Source organism: Triturus cristatus, chromosome 9 (assembly GCF_964204655.1).
Source record: "Triturus cristatus chromosome 9, aTriCri1.1, whole genome shotgun sequence".
Taxonomy (NCBI): domain Eukaryota; kingdom Metazoa; phylum Chordata; class Amphibia; order Caudata; family Salamandridae; genus Triturus; species Triturus cristatus.
Window position 1 is genome coordinate 1024246784 of NC_140592.1, and position 15079 is coordinate 1024261862.

The window sequence follows — 15079 nt, forward strand, 5'->3', positions numbered from 1 at the left end:
TAGCTTTATGAGCCAATCTTTTACTTGGAGGATATCTCTTAGGAGGTGAATTCCCTCCATTTTGAAGTGCCTGTAAACGAGAAAAGAGTTCAGGAGTTTTAGATTTATTACCGGGCGCCAACCCTTGTCTTTTTTCTTCACAAGGAAAATAGTGCTCACAAAACCGGGAGCAGTGTTTGAAGCCCTGAAAATTGCCCCTTTGTCTAGCATTTGGCGTACTTCTAGCTCTACGGGGCGGATTGATCCTGATCTAGAGCAAGTTCCCTTGGAATTTTCCTCTGATGAGGAATTGAAGTGAATTCTATTTTGAATCCTTTTACGGTTTCTAGAACCCCATGGGTCGTTTGTAATTGATAACCAATTCTGGATAAAAATAGCAAGTCTTCCCCCTACCTTTGGGGGGAAAGAAACAAAAGGAGGAGTAGTAATTACCTTGATTTCCTTGACCCTGGAATCTTCCGCGACTGTTTGTACCTCGGCGGAAGTTGTGACCTCTTTGGGGAAAGAAAGAGTTGTTCCCTCGGAAGGACCTTCCATAGCCACGTGTGTTTTGGTAAAAATAGGACCTGTTGTAACCATGGCTGGCAGCCGGTCCTCCCCTGTCAGCCCTTCCAAAAAATCTTCCTCCGAACATACGTCTCATGTTGCTCTGTGCTTTATTAAAAGCTGAGAAAGTAGATACATACTTTCCAAGAACCTTGATGAAGGACTCCCCAAAGAGGAGGCCATTAGGATCTCCCTCAACATCCTTATTAGCCAGATCGCCTAGTTTCGCGTTCATCCGCATCAAGATGCCTCTTCTTCTTTCAGATGTAAGGCTAGCATTAGCATTGCCGAGGAGGCAAACAGCGCGTTGACTCCAGCCTCTTAAGAGTTCTATGTCAACTGGGGTACCTTTCAAGGCGGACTCCTCTGCTAAGTCCATGATTCTGGCAAGAGGGCCCAACGTGTCCAAAAGCTTGTCCTGACACTGTTTCAGACAGCGTTCAAGGCCCTTACGAGGGTCTCTTCCTCTTTTGAAGAGGAAGGTTAGTAATTCTGGGTCCAAATTAGGGGTCATGCCTGCCTTGTTATCTAAAAAGGGTCTAGGGTATTCGGATCTCAACAGATTACGTGAGTCCCTTTCGAGTGGCTTTCGAGTAAAACAAAATTACATTTCTGTGTCCTAACACACCATGTATGTTTGTAAATCATACATACGCCAGAGGAGGCCTTGCAACCAAGTTTAAAATGCTGTTATCAAACTCAAAGGCACTAATTTTATCCACCTCAGAAAGATGAAAGGCTGAGTGGCCACACCAAGATTTCAATTTATGACCACGAGATCAAACATTTCACCAAGAATTGTTACATACACCCAGATAAAAACGCACACACACTCTCTCCCTCTCTCTGTTTTGAAACTCTTCAAAAATATTAAGTATTTTACAAATAATTGTAATTTATCTCACTTAGAACCCCTACCAGTCCATATACCTTTTCTTCACCACTGCCCCATAGACCCTCTCATGCACCCTGTTTTCCGTATATTGTGTCTTAACATTACAGACTTATTATTGGGAAACCTGAAGCTCACCCTGTCAATCTTACTAACCAACTACTCCCCTGGTTCATGCGTACCATGAGCTGCACGTCCAACAGGCGATGGCATTCAAGCCAGTGGATAAATTAATGTATGCAGGGTAGAGGAATGAGAAGGGAAATAAGGGAGTAAAACAGGGCAAAAGGGGGTCCACTACTGCAAACGTGAAAAAAACTATTTTAACAATTGGTAAATATTTTGATTGTCAGTAACATTTGATGGAATCTTTCAGCTTTGGTGTGATCTAAAACTCTTGGACCTAAACCTTTTATATCAATAGAGCAACATGCCTTTTCACCAGTGACTTTCAGCACTCTGTTGTTTTAAGGCTTCGTCATCTTTTGAGACATTCACTTTTGGGACCCCAGGGGCGTGGGCTGTCATTTGTGCAGCCATTGCAGTGGCTGTGAGGGCCCCTCTGAACTCCAATTATTGATGTTTTTACTGCCCAATAGGAACATTTAGGCCCCATTTTCTTTTCTAGCATTAGAGCCTATGGGAGCCTTGCTATGCGACTACCCACCCCCTCTTCGTTTCTGTACACTTTCCTCTGTACTGTAAATTTGAGCCTGTGTGATGTACTCCCTGTGTGTACACCAGTCTCTGTAAAGCACCTTGTTCATTTCTGTTCACTTTGCGGTAGATAAATACCCCACAGACATGCATGTGCGTAGAATATAAATCTAAAACGTATAAGTCCACTGTGTTTTAATGTATGAGATAGGAGAGCGATGTTTTTCAGCTTCCCTCGAGTCGGACCTACAGCACACTGAGTGTCAAAGTCAAAGAGCAGCCTCTGCCTCCATAATCAGAGGAAATGTGACCAGATCAAAAGCACTCAGCACTCGCACATTCCAGAAGCCAAGACCATGGCCCAACAATATAGTGGGGAAGTGAGAAAAAGAAAACAGACCATAAAAACACAGTGCAATTTGGCGCAGTGGTGGTGTTAAATAATTTCCCAAATTGAGAGAGCGCACCACGGTAAATATCTGAGAATAGAGTAGAATGATGTTTTTATAGAATACTTTGAGAAAGCAACAGGTTGGTATTATGTTTTAAAAGGAATTCCGATTCTACTTTTTGAGTGTGTCTTCATATTTTTTCCATTGGTGAATATTATCTCATGCAGTAAATAATTTGTCGAATTTGTACAGTGACCAAAGTAGTACTTTTTCTTTCTGCACACATGGTTGCCTGCCTCACTGGCTTTGCATGTAAATAGTGAGAGGTGAAATAGTTGAGTTGCAACCAGACACATAAAATATGTAATAAAACCAAAATAAGCTTTCGCTTTAATATGCATTCATGTAAAATGTCAAGATTCAATCATTTGTCAGTTGATGGGTTCGATGCTGGCATAGACATACAAAATTAAATGAAAAGATTTGTGACCACCTGGAAGATAAGCCATGTGACACTTCTATATAGGGAAATGGAAACACATCCAGGTAAACGGTGCATGTGCCTCATCATCCTGGCTAAAATTGAAATAAGTAAGTCTATTTTCATAATGAACCGGTACATACTTTCCTCTACAGCCCGTCCTCTAAATTTACACTTAACTACTTCATGCACCACTCTATTTCCCCAGCACCTTTCTACATCCATTCGCTAAGCGCCCCACAGAATGATGCTTCAATATTTTTTGATGTCAAGTTTCTTAGTAAAGTAAGTAATCAGTATGGTTCAAAAAATAAAAGTGTGTGTCTAGGCCAAAAAATAACATGAGCGATCAGCGTGCATGTCTCCTGTACAATATATTCATTTACCTGTTGCTGCAAGTTCACTTTTCCCTCGGTATGATGACTTTATTTCAGGTCAAGGAACGGTAAGCCTTCGCCTGTGTTCACAAATCAGAGACGACACCGATAACGACAGATTTGCATCATCTTTTGGCTTTAAAGCTAACAGGTGTCAGGGCGCACACACATTTGCAAACAATTTAGAATGGAGGAAAAAGCATTAAAGCTAAATATGAACCAGAAAAACATATCCAATCACTATATGCATTCCAAATGAAACATCGCTGTGATTGGTTAGACTGTTTCCACCTTCGCACTGCCTGTTATTTTCTGATTGTGCACGTGTCACATGTGCACCTGTAACAGAGTTTGATTTGCATCGAGGCAGGCCTGCCTCCCATCCAATCCTGAAGCCACTCTCCTATTTACTACAAAGAAAAACTTGAAAGGGGCATCTAGATTGGCTGGGACACGGAATCAAGCACTCGATTTAAGAACATGGAGCTGCTTTCTCTCGGCTCTCAGACAGTGAAGCTGGGAGACCTCAAAGTGTGCATAATGGGATGATGTAAGAAAGTGGGTTTCTGTTGCAGTAATCCCCCCCCCCCTTTTTTGCCTAATAGCTGATGCACTTTTCCCTGTTGTGCCCTGGGCTCCTGCCAATCAGGTGCCCAGGGCCTGTGTTCCTTCCCTAAAAAAAACTGCCTAACAGCCAAAACCCAAATTGGCAAACCCTGGCCACATGTCAGCCCCTGGTAAATGGTACCCCAGGAACCCGAGTTCCTGTGACCAGGGAAGGCCTCTAAGGGCTGCAGCACTCATTGTGCCACCCTTAGAGGCCCTGTACCCTAACACACACACACTGCTCTTGCAGGCTGAGTGTCTGGATACAAGACAAAACAGAGAGTCGACATGGCACACATCCCTGTGTGCCATGCCCACAACCTACACTGCCCTGGCATACATCAGCCACCCCTCTAGCTGGGTGCCCTATGCCAGTGGTGTGGGCACAGAGGCAGGAAACCCTGTGCCCCTACAGTACCCAGGTCCATTCCTGGGTCCTGTAAGTGCAGTGCTGCCAGCTAAGAGTATATGGTGCTGGGAGCTTGTCAAACACGAACTCCACAGCACCATAATGACAGCACTGAAGACTGAGAAGTTTGGTATCAAACTGCTCAGCACATTAAATCCACACTGATGCCAGTGTGTGATTTAATGTACAAAACACCACACAGGGCATCTTAGAGAGGCCCCCTGAAACCTAAACCTACAATCCACGTCTGTTCTGAGGCTGCCACACAGCAGACATGTTGCTGGACCCCTGGGTAGGAGAGCCCCTGCTCTCCTGGGTCTGCAACAATGCACATCCTGGGCGAGGTGCTAAATCTCCTCCCCCAGGATGGGCAGGGGGAAGCTTCAAAGGCATGCCGCCTCTGTGAGCTTCCCCAGGCCACTGCAACCCCCCACTCTGGCGGGAAGCTTGGCCGGAAACCCCAAATAAGGACAGGGGATGTGCCAGCCTGCCAACCCCACCCCTAAGCTCCTGGGACTCCCATGAGTAGAGGCTCTACTCAAAACCTATCTCTAATCCCTGGCAGCAGCCCGGAACCGCGAACCCAGCACACTCTGCACCAGCCAAGCCTGGCCAGTGCCGGAGTGAACAAAGACCCTGAGGACGACCCCACAGCGACTGTGACCCCGAGTCCGGCACCCAAGGACCTCCCTCGACACTCCTGAAGAAGAGCGCAGCCTCAGAACAAGGTGCCCCCCCAACCACGATCAACAGAGGGTAAGATTTCCCGACACCAAAAGGCACCCCTGCACGTGGCGCCCCACGGCCCCCTGTGCCCAATCCCGGGGTACCTACCTATCCTCCAACTACCCAACGTACCTCTCAAAGTGGTGGTGGCACCTGAAGAGTCCTCGTCCCCGAGCTTGCAGTCTTTTTCTAAACCGGAGATTTCCCATTGAAATCAATTGAGTGCCCGAAGGCTCAAAAGCACTCTGCACCCAGCCGCCCGAGTGGCCCTGGCAGTGAAAACTCTACACCTACCTACTTCCCCACTTGCCCTGAGCAAGTGACCAGGAGCCCAGCTCCCACAGCCGCGTGGCTTGCCAGTCAGCAGCCACCAACCAAGGCCCCCCTATCCCTCATAGGATAACATTGGGCCTAACTCTCTTTGCACCCGGCCGCCCTAGAGCCGCTGTGGGTGAACCAACTGTACCTACCTGACCCTGGGGGACCCCTGAGTCTATGCCCAGAACCTCAACTCTGCCAGTCGAGTACTTACCCTTAAACCGCAAACTCTATTTTCCTCATAGGGTAACATTGATTGGCTTTTTCCTGAAATTTCTTCTGTGTGGACTTTTCAAATCATAAAAAATTCACCAAAAATCAGCCGAGTAACGAAAACGAAATTACTCACCTGCTCTTAGGTGAGCTCCCAGTGCTGGATCTTGGTGCCCAGCACTGACTCTGAAAAATACTTACAACTGTACTTACCCGTAACTCAATTTTGTTCCATAGGAAACCATTGACTGTTTTTCTGTGAAATTTCTTCTAAGTGTCGATTTCTGCAATCTTTAAATATTCTTCAAAAATCGTATAATATCTGAAAACGTAATTTACTTACCTGTTTTGGATAAAGGTCCCAGTACTGAGTCTAGGCACCCAGTACTGGATTACAAAAGTAACGAGAACATACTATACCTGTAACCTGAATTTTCTTCCATAGGGAATCATTGACTGTTTTCTTTGAAATATTTTCGAAGTATCAACTCTTAAAATAGCTAAATATGGTTTAAAAATCATTACAGTACTTAAGTCGACTTTCATCACTTGATTCTGAGTACTGACCCAGGACTGAATCTAGGATCCAGTCCTGGAATTCGAAAAGTAATCCTAAAAGTAATCTGTGGCAAATAGCATGAAACTTCCATTGAACTCAATGTATTATTGTGTTTAAAATAGTGTTGCCTATTGCAACCACTTGTAACTGTTTACAAAAGTCAATTACATCTTGCAAAAGTATTTATATAAAGCATCTCATTCTGAGAAAGTATATTTTAATTCCAATTGTTGATTCTAAAATAAAATAAGCATATATTTTTTATATATAAACCATTGGCCTAGAGTTCAGTTATTGAGTGTGTGAGACCATTTGCTGACTGAGTGTGTACAACAAATGCTTTACACTGTCCTCTGATACTGCCTTACTGCTCGACCAAGCTACCACTTTGGAGAGTAAGGTTATATCTAACTTTAGCCTCTGTCAAACCCTTGGGGACTGTGGACTCTGTACACCCTGTACCTATTTGGGAACAGTATATACAGAGCCACTTTCTCACAGATGAACGAGCCAGAGAAAGGTCAATCCGTCATGCGCTGCTGTGCAGTTTAATCCAGGGCAGCAACAGCCTTGTCACTGACGACTAGCAGTAGAACAAGGTACGTGCACCACAGGCAAGCAAAATTTACTGGGCCCACTTCCGAGGGGAGAAAAATTCTATAGACCCGGCCCTGGGAAAAAAGTGCCGGTGCTAAGCACCGGAAAGCACCAGCACAAAATAAGCACTGCCGGAAACAGACCCACCAGTCCCGAATAAAAATCTTCATAATTTGGCATGTCCCACGCTTTGTGCGTAAAAAACAATGTTACCATGGACAGCCATAAATAAAACAGTTGGTATGCTACGGGGCAGCAGCTATTACTTTTGTGGCCCCACTGCCCCCTTTTTAGGTCTCGGCTAGCGAAGGCTGCGCTTGCGAGATTTAATGTTTTTCAGTAGTGGGGCTTGAACCCGACCTCTTCTCCATTGGCTGGCTTCCTAAACGGAGGCCAGCCATTGGAGGAGAGGGGCGTCTGTCCATTTAAGCCCCGTCTTTTTAGGATTCGGAGGCGTGTTTTTTAGTTTCTTTCTCTCCTCTGGAATGTAAACATTCTAGCCAATGGGAAGAGGAGAGAAAGAAAAACATGCCCCCGAATCCGAAAATGACGTAGCGTTTCTCCGAGGCATTTTTGCTTGACCTCGGAGAAAGATGGTTACAAAGTCGGCGAGTTACCTTCGCACCACGGGTCACCCACTCTTGCCCTCGCCCTCACTCACCGTCAGGGTGTCGTCGATGAACAGCGGGATCTGTCGCTTCTCGAATAGGAACTCATCCTCGCCGTCCCTGCAGACTGCGACCAGGCGCGCCATCTCTCCTGCTTATTGCTGCGACTGCTGTTACAATTATGAAAAATAATGGGGTGACCCTGTGTCCCTCAGAACCTGGGAATTTGTATTATATGGCTACAATGGTTCTGTCTGAGAAATACAATTGCTTTGGGATGTTCACAATATAAATACATTACATGTAACATGTATCCATGATTCAGGAAGAGAAAAGAACAACACCCAAGCGAAAGTTTCAATCAATATTTTAAGAAGTAACAAATAAATTGGGCTACAATGGTACAATTGAAAGAATTGTGAAAGAGGGGTGACATGTAGAAGTAAATACAGACAATACACTTAGTACACTTAGTATAACAAATAAAGGAATAGTTGGGAAAGTGCGATTTTTGGTAAAGTCCATATGATTGATCGCATACGCCTCCTGTTCATATGTGAATAGGCTTTTGAACTGAGACGTTGCGTAGACTCTTAGTATGCGTTGACGTTTCGACCCTATGTAAGGCGCAAAAAATTTTAATAAGCGTCACGGCGGGTCTTCTTCGGGACGGAGGAGTGTATGTAGCCCTGCGCAAGAGTCATTAATCACTGCACGTGTATTATGCTTCTTTTTCCAAAAGACGGGGTCGATTTATGTTTGACCTCACAAGAGACACGAGTCAAAGAGGTTTGGCAAAAGTCCAAGTAGTTAATTCTTTCAGTCAGTCAGGTGATTTACACGATCTGCTGAAAATGACATCTCTCCAGCTCTCAGTGTGAAGCGGCTGCTGTTACTGCTGCTACTTCCAGCTCCCCCAGCTTCGGCCTGAAAACATGACGGAACCAAACAGAACTGTCGTACATAAACTGCTGCTCATCCGTTGGCAAGGTCCCTGCCTGGATCACAGCACAATCTCCATCTTGGAACGGGAATACGTGTGGTTTCTGCGAGATCGCCTTCCGCATTCCATGAAGACGAGTATTTGTTACGTAAGTGGCTCTGTGGCATCCATGATGCAACGGGAAAACGTACATAACGAAACAGCAGTGCCATACCAGTTACAAAGGCTAGCTCGCCATCTTGTTGTGGGATTCTGTATATTTCAATTCCATAGGCTCTATCGACTGAAAATATTGCACTCTTTTCCCATACCATGATGAACAACAGAGAACCGTAAGTTAGCATGGTTTCCTTCTACCCACAATCTCACTTAGAAACATGAACGGAATTACATTTACATACCCACTTCCGGCCATCTGTCAAATGTTAATGCCATCTTGGAACGGGAGTCAGGCGTTGACCTTTGGACGAGTACTTTGAACAAGTGAAACACACGTGAATAACCTATTGACTATTACGCATCAAGTTAGCTTTTTAGGTCTTGGCTAGCGAAGGCTGCGCTTGCGCTGTCTCGCTTTCACACCCCCCGTAACCTCGCGCCTCCACCGCTGCTTTTTCCGTCTCTCCCTCCCCAGCTGCCCCCTGCACACACTCCTCCCCTCGCTCCACCAGTCCAGCCCTCCATAACCCCCTCCCTGGCTGGCAGCCTCCTTGCTCCAGCTGCTTGCCCGGGCTCCCCCGCCCCCTCAGAACCCTCCTCTGCTCCTGGGTCCACCGTCTCTTCATCCCTCCCTCCCTCCCTGGTCCCTAGGAGGCGGCCTGGACACAACACTACCAGCCGCCGGGCGGCTCTGCGCAGGCCTCGGCTGCTTCCTGGAGGGGCGGACGGACAGCTGGCCTCAGGCCGCACCCGGGGAAGGCCGCGGATACCGTAACCCCGAGGCCTCGGACCCTGAGGTAGGACCCGGTCACCGGCCTCAGCGCTTACTGCGACCCAGAGACGTCCCAACCCTTCCTAAACTTTCCAGACCCTGTGAGGAAGAGAGGGAGACCCGCCTCAACTTTCACAACAAACACAGACACTTCTCAGCAGCCCCCTGCACTCTTTAGACCTCGGACATGTGAAAAGGCTGCAGAAACTGGCCCCACAAGTTACTGCTGACCAGGAGACCCCTGCCGGCTTTCTGAACTGGAAGACCGGCCACCACTTTCAGACCCAGCCCAGCTTACTGCATGTTCAAGTGATTTTCTTTTTTCTCCCTGGGTTTGTAGTCCTGTTTGACATTTAATTCATTCAGCCCTACAAGGACCAGAATCAAGAAAAGTATCCGAGCGCTTTACACGAGCACCAGTTACTGTTTTTGACAATATCCTTGTGTATTTCGCTGCTTCAAAAATCATAACTCTCAAAACGTCTTTTCCACCTTTCAGATAATCTGTCAATTTTTATTAGTCATTTATTTTTTAAATGCTTAATTTTTAGTGATAAATGCAAAGATCTAGAAACAACGGTGCCACTTCTGCTTTGGCTCCCAAGATCAATGTGTATATGTCTAGATCTATGTGTGTGTGTGTGGTTCTGTATGTGTGTGTGTGTGTGTGTGTGGCTGTGTGTGTATGTGTATATGGCTCTGTGTATGTATGTGTGGCTCTGTGTGTGTGGCTTTGTGTGTGTGGCTCTGTGTAAGTGTGGATGGCTCTGTGTGTGTGTGGGAGGCTCTATGTGTGTGTGTGTGTGTATGTGTGTATGTGTGTGCCTCTGTGTGGGTGGCTTTTTTTGTAGGTGGCTCTATGCGTGGGTGGCTCTGTCTGTGTGTGGGTAACTCTGTGTGTGTGTAGGTGGCTCTGTGTGGGTGGCTCTATTTGTGTGTGGGTTGCTCTATATGAATAGCTCTGTGTAAGTGGCTCTGTGTGGGTGGCTCTGTGTGTGTGGGTGGCTTTGTGTGTGTGGCTCTGTGTGTGGGTGCAAATGCAATAGGTCTCGCATTTGAGAGTGATTAAGCTATTGACATTGTAAATAACAATGCCGTTTCTTTAAATGTTTTAAAAGCAAAAACATAAATAAAAATAATCTCATGAGCAATGCCAATAGCTCTAACTTTAACAATGCTGAGACCATTGCATTGTAAATACTTGTTTTTAATTAAAGGGGAAACGTGGTTTGCCACCGGATACATTGGAAGAGTGTAAATGAAAGGAAATAAATAATAAAGCTGGGGAAGGTACCCATCCGCTGTTCTTGCAGATAAAGCGCGGTGGCAGTCAATCTGATTTTAATTAAAAAATTTAAGCGAGAAGGGGCGTGGCGTGGGTAGCGGGTAAGACGTGTTCCTCTCATCTCCCCGCTCCTGGCCGCCTCATTCAGCCTTAATCAGCGCACTACCCCCTCAGAAAGCTGCAACCCTGGGGGCAACGCATGCACTGACCACGACTGCACCCAGAGAAGTCCAGGGGAGCAGGGCTGACGTCCGCTGTGGTTGAAGCACGGACTCAGAGCGGCAGGAGGGTCTGGGAGATAAAATGGCGGCCGGGCTCGGCTGGGCACCCTATAGTGGACCTCTCAGACGGAGCTCCCAGGGGGCAGATAGGAGCCCTGCCCTGCCGAGACACATTGGGGCTTCGGAGAGCAGCTGGGGCGTACCGGCAGCGAGAGGAGGAGAGCAGCGGCCTGGCCGAAATCCCTGAGCCACGACCCACACACGTGCAGAGCTGCGCGCAACACACTGGTGAGGCTGCAGCTCTGTGACAGCGATATGGCCCGGCGGGGCCCAGGCAGACTGGCTCTCAGCGGTGGGACGGCCACGTGGGGCAAGGAAGCGGTGTGGAGTAAGTTCGCTGCCACACCGGTGTACCCTGCGCGAAGAGGAGAGCTGTCCTTTGGAGGACCGACAGTGGCGGTCCGTCCATTGGGGGCGTTGGGGCGTTGCCCCCCCCCGCTCGCGCCTCCGCGCCTCGCGCCCGCAGCTTCCTCGGTGAGGGAGAACTGTCAGTCAGTATGACATTGGACCGCCCACTCCCTTCAGAGTCTGAAGGGGGTGGGCGGTCTGGCGTCATGTTGACTGACAGGCAGCCAGCAGCACACAAGTGCGCATGAGTGGGGACGGAGGGCGATTTTTGCACCGTGCCCAGTCATGCGCACTAGTGTTTCCCGAATCTGGCGCATGCCCATTAGGAGAGCGAGGTTGAGCCAAGGCTCAAACCTCGGTCTCGTAATGGGTAGGCGGGCGGAGCGTAAGCCTGCTCTAAGCCAATCCTGGTGCTGCTCCAGCACCAGGATTGGCTGAGAGGGGTCAGATGGGCTGCGCCTGTTCCAGTGAGTGAGTGTGTAGGCGGCGGCGCCAGAAGTAACGGACCTGAGGCGAGGCAGCGCGGACCCGGACCTGCTCAGGACAGGTAGGATTTTATTTTTTTTAAAAACACTCCCGCGCGACACCCCCCCTCCCCCCCCCCACACGACACGAGCCGCGACTGGGCACGAACATCGCAAGGAGCGGGAAGCACTGTCTGTGGCACAATTATGAGAATTATGCAGAGGAAGGGTCAGAAATCTACAATTACCTAATAGAACAACCCCTTCACTCAAAAACCTCATCTCTGTCCCTTCAATCCTTTGTCTACCTCTGTCTGGAGGAAATGCTCTTTTTTGTTGTTTTTTTTACTATATGCACACCTGGTTTCACTGCTATAGAGGAGGCTTGATTAATTGGAGCCCCTCTCTCTCCCATTCACTTCGTGGCCTCTCTGTGTAGGAATCGCCACTAGGGGGCGGGAGACCTCTCTGAGGATCACAGTCTTCACTCCTGCTCTGCCTGAACCTGCAGGGCCTTGAACTTGCCCGGCCTGTTTTCTCTGGGTGTCGCTGCCTGTAATTTGCGACGCCCATAACAATAAGTCACCGTGCCTCCCCTGTCGACCTCTATTTCCCAGCAATGCCTCACAAACTGCTGATTGCGAGAGGGCAGGTGGGGGTTATAAAGATACCTCTCACAATACAATTGCTTCCGTGTCTAACTTGTTTGTGATATTACATATTACTATTATATATATCTAGAGTGCATGTGATAGTCTGTTTCTGAAAAAGCAGTGCGCACGTGCGCCTGTGTATGCAGATAGCTCAAGGGGGTAGGCCCCTGCTGCAGAGCCCTGCTTGTGGAATCGGGAGTGACACATTTCAGTTATGTCAAGCTTACGAGGTAGGTTTATGTTTCAATGTGTGTATGTAGATGCAAAACTTGTCATTAGGAAGTATTTCTGCGTATATCGTGGATTCTAGAATAGGTGTGGCCCATTGTCTTTCTAAATAAAATGTAACTCAAAAGTGTGGTCTAAACAACTTTTTTTAAATGATCAATATCTTCAGCATTTTTCCACCGCATCATGTAGAAAAATATCTACGGTGGCACTTCCAGGACTCTGGAAACTCGTGTTTCAGGATATGACAACCCTTTTCATTGGAGACATTAGGAATAGTGTATTAATCACAAATGAGCAGTTCAAACTTGATTGCAAAATGATTGCTCTTCTGAAAATTCCAAGCTACTCTGGTTTACAGATTGAGTCTTTTGCTGACAGAAACTTTCCCCAAGGCAAAGTTACTCATTTCCATTTAAGTTGGCTTCCACTCTATGCCACTTCCACTAAGTTCATAAAAACAGAAGCACTTCATCATCTTGTCCTATTTTTTGTTTTCTCTGAGAGTGAGCCAAAATATTTATTGAATGTTTAATACAACGTTTTAAACTTTTGCTATTAGTGGTGAAAGTGTACAGTAGATAGTCTGCTGCGGAGAGTCCATTACAGGTACCATTTTAGGGTTAGACCGAGGGTTTCATTGATGTGGGAAGGTGGGTGGGGAGGAGGCAACCATAGATGCAGAGTAAGATTGAAAACAACAAATGTATGCTTTCTTCTGAAATCTACTAAAAGCATACAATTCTGTATATTTGGTATTTCCTCCCATTGTGTGTTTTACAAAACTGAGAAAATAAGTTGAGAAAAGTTCACCTAGAAATGCAATCCTGAATTAAGCAAATGATTAACATTTTTAACACACTAATATGCTACAGTGCCTTAAATATGTGTTAATTGCCTCTTCCATAGGTTTCTGCAGTGGCCCTTACGTGTATTGAATTGAATGTTTACAGGTCGATAACAGGACAGGGAAGCACTCGGACATGAGAGTGGCTGCTCTGATGGAATCATGATTCAGATTTAGGGACACAGACGCTCGTTGATCAAGAGCACGTTAGCAGTCACGCCAGCGATTTTGCTTTCAATATTCACATGAGGCAAGGTTGGATCAGGGTGTCAGCATATTTCCTCGCAGTCGCAGCATAAAGAGTTGATTTTTTGTGTGTTTTATGCTGAATATTTGTAGAAGTCGTGGAGTAAGTAGAATATTTGTAGAAGCCAAAAATACCATGTACGTTGAAGCTGGCAGATTACTGGATCACAGACCCGGTACGATGGACCAAAAGCATGGACCCGGTCTACACATAGAGAACGTTCTACAAAAACGTGGAAAGTTAGAGATAAGTTTTATTTTATTTTATTTTATTACGGGGCCGCTCCCCCCCATGAACCCATGCTACTCTCCCTCCCCCACCACCCGTCATGCCGGCTGCGACTCCACACTCATGCTATGTACTGAATGCATGGGATAAACAGTGCCCTCATCAAAGACTATTCAAAAACCACTGCTGTGAACCCATATCTAGAATATGTATTCTATCAGCCTGTACTTTTATAGGTGACGTTTTGGCTGCGAAAATAATTACACTGCGATTATTATTTCCTGAATTCATGATTGAATGTCAGATCTAAAAAATTGGTCGTCTTAGAACTAGCCTCCTGTTCCTGTCTCCGTGTCTTGCAGTGGTGTCCTGTGATCACCTTCGGTATATTTATTTAGTTTCTTGCCAATTTGTTGAGAGCCGGCGCGGCGGTAGTTTAACTGCGTTTGGGTGCAGGCGTGTGCAAGGCAGGGTCAGGACACAGAGTTCTGGCTGTTGGTATGGCAGGCACTGCATTCAGACAAGGCCATCGAGGCGCTGTACTCCCTCTCCCCTCTCCCCCCCCCGTAAGCAGTATTTACACTCTTAAATTCGGCTCCTTGTTCTCTCACTCCATTGCGTTTCAATGGAAGCTTAGTATTTTCATTCTAAAATATGTTGTTATGATTCTGTTTTAATGTGACTTATAATAAATAAGATTATAATTTAACGAAATATCATATAATAATAAATATGTGGTGGCTTGGGGGTCAGGATTCACCCCTTGCCCTATAACCCGGGCACAAGTTGCGGATTGGTTTGGGCATCTTTTACAGAGCCAGGTTACTCCAGTATTAAGTTGTACTTTGTGCTGTTTGTAGGTGAGTCCTTTTGGAGAGTGGCTGCTCAGGCTGCATGGAGGAGACCAGTGTAGTGTTTAGGGGTGGATTATAATTAGGGCTCCCGGTTGTATGCTATTGATTTATGTTTTCGTCTGTATTTATCCGTATTCAATGTTTGCCATCTTATCTGTATTTATTCATATTTATTTTGTGTTTGGAAAACACACGAAGTCATAAAATTGTGTTTTTAACATTTATTTAACATGCATTCATACTTTGATGCCTGTCTTGTTTGAGCAAAGAATGGGTGTGTTACTTGGAGGATTAGTGCTTGGGTGTGTGCTTGGGACATTAGTGCACAGGTGTGTTCCAAGAGCATTAATGCATAGGGTGTGGCTGGACCATTAGTGCACAGGTGTATG